Below are 6560 nucleotides of genomic sequence, written 5' to 3' on the forward strand. Positions count from 1 at the left end.
TAAGGCCCCCGTTGTCCTTAGAAATCCTTTTCCCAATCAACAGCAGCAAAATTGTATTGGAAACCAACCTCAACCCCCGCAAGGGAGAAATGATGGTTCGAAACATCCTTTGGTTGGTGAAGTATCTTCTACCATTTTCACATTTGAAATGGTAGAACTCACCACAAGAGCCAAATCTTATGGAGCTCCTATCGCTCTTGTAGTAGAACCATCTTTAGGTCAAAACCCGTCGTCGCCTAACGATTTGCATATTGAAAGGCTAGTTGAGGACCTTGTAATTTGACCCCCAAAAGGGGCACTTCGATGCACAACTCACAATACATCTACACGTGCCGCCCATAACTACAACATTGTAGAGGATTTGGTGCAAGCACCGTCGGCTATGTCGGTGCTCGAAGTATTACAAACATGCCCAATGCAACGAAAAGCTTTTCTTTCGGCTATTGGCAGTATTGACCCAATGGATTCCATGCTTGCTATTTTCGACATGGACAAGTGTAAACCTCCCCTTTCTCACCAACTTGCATTCCAGGTTCATATCACTTCGAAAGGTAAAGGTATACACAGAACTGTCATCGATGAAGGTGCTTCGACTTGCGTCATGTCGGCTTCATGTTGGCTCGCCCTAGGTTCCCCAACCCTATCCCTACCGTCAAACTCCCTTAAAGCTTTCGACGGCCACACCTTTATCCCAAAAGGCTACCTAGCCAATTTCCCCATCACTTTGCGTGGGAAAACTGTAATGGTGGATGTAGAAGTCGTAGACAAAAAACTCAACTATAATCTCTTGCTGGGTCACAGTTGGACATATGCCACGATGGCCGTCGTATCTACTGTCTTTCGCATCATCCAAATCCCATTGAATGGAAAGGTAGTTATAGTAGATCAGTTGTCTTTTTTCACCCCTGATTATTCACCATTACTAAGTGGCTCCGTACCCCTAGTAGGACGTGGAACTGACTACTATGTCAGTTTAGGTACCAGTCTATTGAAGGCTTCTTCCCTTATGGGATGTTTTCCTCTTCAGCGACCAAAGGTTTCACAGATGGTCAATATGCTTTCATCTATTCCTCATGAACAGACCAATTTGTGGATCCTACCGGCTCCTTCAGACATTGACACATATGGAGAGAAAATGCTACTGTCACCAGCTGAATCGGCCTACCAAGACATTCAATTTTCATCTGAATCTCCGGTCACTTTGGTTCCAGCCAATGGTATCATTACCCCTCCCATAACCGCTCCTTCTTTCGATCCACTCAATCAAGTCCTACATATGGACGAAGCTATTAGAGAGATCACGAATTTAGAAGAGCGACCTTGGGAGGATTCACACCATCGTGTTTCAATATCTGATTCGGACATGATGCCTCTTTAAATCCTATCACCTGACATACCAAAAATCATTTCCTCACGCTACACGAACCTCCAAACTTTGGAGGTGAAAGGAAACATGGGCAATATTTCAAAAACATTGGTCACCGATATTTCTGTCAAGACAGGCATCATGGAACACATCCAGGTTGGAGCGAATTGCAATCCTAAGGAAATTGCAAGCTTCATCTGCCTATTTAAGGAATTCTGCGATGTATTCCCTTGGTCTTATGAGGAAATGCATGGCATAGACCCTTCTATTGTCAAGCATGATATCAAGAAGGATCGACATTCTTTTTATGGTATTTTTCTTGCTCGTGAATCTGTAAAACCTCGAGTCTCCTTCTTTGGGCTTGTTAAACTACTACAAAGATGATAGAGCACTTTTGCAGACATTTTATTACTCTTTAAAAAGTATAAACATCTTCGAGTTTTCATCATTAATCTCGTTAAATCTTTGCGATGATGGTTAGAGCACTTTTAGAGATATTTTATTGCTCTTTAAAAAATATAAACACCTTCGAGTTTTCATCATTAAGCTCATTAAATCTTTGCGACGATGGTCAAAGCACTTTTTGTGATATTTTACTGCTCTTTAAAAAATAAGAAACATCTCCGAGTTTTCATCGTTGCGCTCGTTAAATATATACAAAAATGCTCTGAGCAACTCTTTTTTGATCTTTTTCCAGCTCATTAAACTGAAAACGACCAAGGGAGCATTCTTTTTATGTGCCTTTTTCTCACTCTTTAAACTGAAAAAATCCCAAGCTTTGGCTTTAGGCTCGTTAAAATTGATAAAAATGACTCAAGCATTCTTTTAGGTACTTTTCTCACTCGTTAAACTGAAAATTCCCGAGTTTTTGTTACCGGGCTCGTTAAAAATATATGACGGCAACAAGAGAACTTTCTTTTTTGGGACCATTTCTCGCTCTTAAATCAAAAAATCCTCGAGTTTTTCCCCTCCTTCAAGCTCATAAAACTATGAAGAAGGGATGAGCCGTTCTTTCCCTCTTTTTCTCTCTCACTAAACTGAAAAAGATACGCTGAGTTTTCTTCATTTGACTCATTAAAATTTTTGATGAAGGTATTGAGTTTGTTGTCGCATGACTCATTAAAAATTCACGACAAAAAACGAGTTTAGTCCGTCGCCTCGTGCTCATAACAAAATTAGGTCGACATCTATTGAAAGTAGGTTTCTCTTTATTTGGGTTCAATAGATTAACTAATGGAAAACTAATTGATCTTGGTATACTATTAACCTTTTGTCGCACCGGTTAACAACTATGACAAAAGGACCACCATGGAGTCTCTCTTTACGATCTTTTCAGACTCTCTAAGTATGAAAACACCACTGAGTTTGCCTGTGTAGACTCATTAAACTAATCAGATAGGGCAAAGAGTCGTTCTTTTTGCGGTCCTTTTTAGATTTTTTAAAACGTGAACAGACAGATGAGTTTACTCGTTTGGACTCACAAAATTAATCAGACGGGGAAAGTGGACAATACAACTGTATTCTGTATTTGAAAGCGTGGTTTGGAAGCAGTTGTCCCCTTGAACATGGCACTGCCTCAGAAAAACCTTCCTTTTGATGGCCTCTCAATATGAACCCTACCATTCTATGAGTTTTAGCCTATATACCCTGATGTAATTACATCTCTGTATCCTAACACTCTGTAGTGTTCATGAGTCAAGTGCTGTCTGGTTAAAATCGTTGTCGTGCCTTCTATTGTTCAAGGGTTACCCATTTGTTTCCTCCATCAATCGATCAAACATATCCTTTCATCAAACAATGGTTTTAACCAGACATTCTTTAGACCCAAATGCTCAAAAAGATTCCTCAAAAAGAAAAATCATTCTTGTCCCATTTCGTGTCAATCGATGTAGGACACATAATTGCCTACCTTTTGACAGGTTTCTTCCTATCGACTTTAACACTATATCTAGGAAGATAACCCATAAGCATATTCTGTACCTTGGTACTTGCAGACATTAGTGGAAAGTTACCTTGTGTTTTATTAGGGGTTCTCATTATTGGCTCCTGGTTAATCGATCCTACGGGTGTTCGACGACAAAGAAATCTTTCACACTCGCTAGTTTGTACTGTGCATCTTGGAGACCATCACCATTATCGGTGGCCTTCCTCGCATATGTTAACGGTCTCCATTATTGGCCGGTAATCAGATGATTTCGTGCATGTTCGACATCAACACATATTTTTCACATGTATCGATCTATGCTGTTCAGTGAAGCGGAAATCAAGACCTTGGGTAGAGGCTTGCATCATTCAGCCTTGTTTCCTCTCCCAAGCTGCATATATTGTTTTTTGGAGACAATTTTTTCAGGATGATTCTATTATGACACTGGATCCGCTTTGTGCTTATCGGTGGCCAGCCTTGTTATATCTCTTCGGAGAATATTACTCTGACATAGCTATTGAGAATGGGAATGCCCGACTCAGGACATGATTTTAGCAGTTTTATATATATGTGTTGTATTAGGTTTTCCTTGTCGCCCGAAGCTTCTCTCTCTAAAACATTTGACAGAAAATTACAGTTTTAGTAAAGTATTTCGGCCATCGTCTCTGCCTTTGATCTCATACTTTAGGGGGCATCTGTTATACAACAAAATGACCTCCTCATCAACTCAGAGGTGAAAGACAACATGACTGAAGCAAAGACCACAATTGCAGGCCTTGACTCTACACTAACGCTAGTTGCACACTGTAAACCCGCTTTATAAAGCTTGTTACCAAGCCTAAGGGTGCGTTAGTGACCCTGCTAACTCAAGTTGTTAGGCCAGGGGTAGCATTAGTGAAACTAAGGGAAGTTCAATGGGTCAAACCAATGAATCTGCTCACAAATATCTAGATATTTATCCCTAAATTTGCTCAAGAAAAGCAAGGAAATTCCCAAAAATCAAACTATTTGGGGAAATTCCAATATGATAAAGAAGGAAAATGGGAAAGAGCTGGAAAACAGGGCAGGTTCATTGCTTTTTCCCTAATGAACTCTATGAATAGCTTGGCAACCGTAACTCGATTGCTACATAAGTAGTGAGAGGGCCATTGTGAAAGGGGTTAGAGAATTTGAAAGGATAGCCTACTAAGTTGTTGTGAACTGTCATATACTTGAAGAAGAGAGCTAAAAGAGAGAGAGAGAGAGAAGAAGAAGGGGCAAGGGAAGACTGATAGAACATATGGTTGTAATCACTCTTCCATTATTAATACAGAACTGCAGTTGTGTTCCCTACTTCATGGTGTTGGTAACCTTTCTTCATTAAGTTGTTCATTTGATACTTGTTTAGATGAGTGGTTTAGTTGTATGCAAATAGATGTTCATTGTGCATTCTTATATTAGTTTTCAAGATTGTATGCTGTGATTGTGTTTGCCTTTCCTTTGTGCAAGAATTGATTTGGAGCTGGCTTTGAAGGAGTTCTTCTTGGCTGCATTGAGATCTTCAAACAAATCTATAAGGAGACTTGAGGTAATCCTCTTTCCATACTTTATTAACTGATATTTGATAGATGAACATGTGTATAACTTGGTAGCTTCTGCAGATAATCTTACAGTCTGTTGAAGGTCCTGGGAAGGTCTTTAAGGGTGTTTTCATTATCCATACATCGTGCATTTTACCCCATAGCAGTTAGACTTGTTTTTCACAAAATAAGGTCCATACAAAGAGCTAGAGTTCTACCAACGTGTCACCAATTTTGTAGAGACTACAACCGCCCTCCAAAATTTTGGCTCGCATGCAAATTTTGGAGCCTACCTTGGATCCTGCAATCAATAATTTTTGGTCACTTGTTCATAAGATGATGAATTCAAGCGCCCTCCTTGATCTTAAGAGTTTTTTGTGTTCTCATCTTTATGCAGCATGTGTGACCTTTGGGCATAGGGGTTGTTGTTTGGCATGCAAAGGGAATGTTGTTTTTCTTCAATGAAATTGTGTGCATTTGAGTTATTATCATCATATAGACATATTTCACACTCACTTCATGCACTCTTGTCTTGAAGGTTTTTGCACCAAGAAAAGTATGTCTTATGCATTCTAGATGGTCTATGTTGTGTCACTAAGTGTCTGTGTGAGATCATAGTCGAGTTCTATCACTGTTTACATCTATGTCACTGATCTCACACTTAGCCATTTCCAGAGCAACCTAGCCTCATCCAGCTTCCCGAAATTGTGCACTTTTCTTCTAAAACCCTCAAGCTTCCTCCCTTGCCTACTGGAACTCCACAATGTGGAAAGACCCAAACCTCCCTTGGCATCCAAAACTACACAGTGTTTTCCTCCAGTGTCCTTCCCTTAGCCGGAACCCATTGCCATCAAAAATTGTGTAGTATTGCCTATCAGCTGCTTGGGTTGTAATGCACTTCGAAGCAATGCAGAGGTGTCTTCCCAGGACCCCATCTCACAGTAGTGCCATATGCCTCAAAATTTCTCAGTTTTGTCCAAAATTCCCTATTTGTCTTGCATTCAGAAATTGTGCAGATGGGCCTCCTAGGGCTTCATCCCAATAGTAGTCACTGCTCGCTGAAACTGCACCGATCTATCTCTCAATGACTACAGGAAAATGTGACATGCTAAGATCACTCCCAAGGAGTTGAGGAAAAGTACCAAGGAACTAAGTTATGGAAAAAGATCAGGACCACATGCAAATTCCATTGGATGCATGATCATCTCGAGGGTAAGTATGATAAGTAAAAAACACCTTTTGAAGTACACCTCTTAGTCGAGTTTGCAAGAATTATTTTCATTTTCATATCATCCTGTATTTAGTAACATGCATGTGTGCAAACACTAAAAAGTAATTTCATGTGTTTCCTCTACATGTCTTGCTTCCTTTTTTCTTGTTTGACCAACTGCCGTCTTCAGCATATTGATTGCCATGTCATGCTTGCGACCTTGGTCTAGTGATATCAAGGTTGTCTTCGTGTGCATGAGTTGTTTCGACTATGTAAACACCCATCACACTCAGACACAATGTTGTAAGCACTTTCGCGCAAGTGTCATCATAGTCATTCGAAGGCTTATTTGAAGTGATGCACTTGTCGCTTTTACCATTAGACAGTCGGTAGTTAGTCACACTAAGCATATGTTGTCTTGTTATTAGAGGTGTAATGTCATTGAGTCATGTTGAGTGTGTCTTTGCAAGTTCATGTATATATGGGTTCACTCACTCACAC

This window comes from Pinus tabuliformis, chromosome 5_2, assembly GCF_031772625.1.
Source record: "Pinus tabuliformis cultivar Carrire ecotype Pingquan chromosome 5_2, CPIR1, whole genome shotgun sequence".
In the NCBI taxonomy this organism is placed as follows: domain Eukaryota; kingdom Viridiplantae; phylum Streptophyta; class Pinopsida; order Pinales; family Pinaceae; genus Pinus; species Pinus tabuliformis.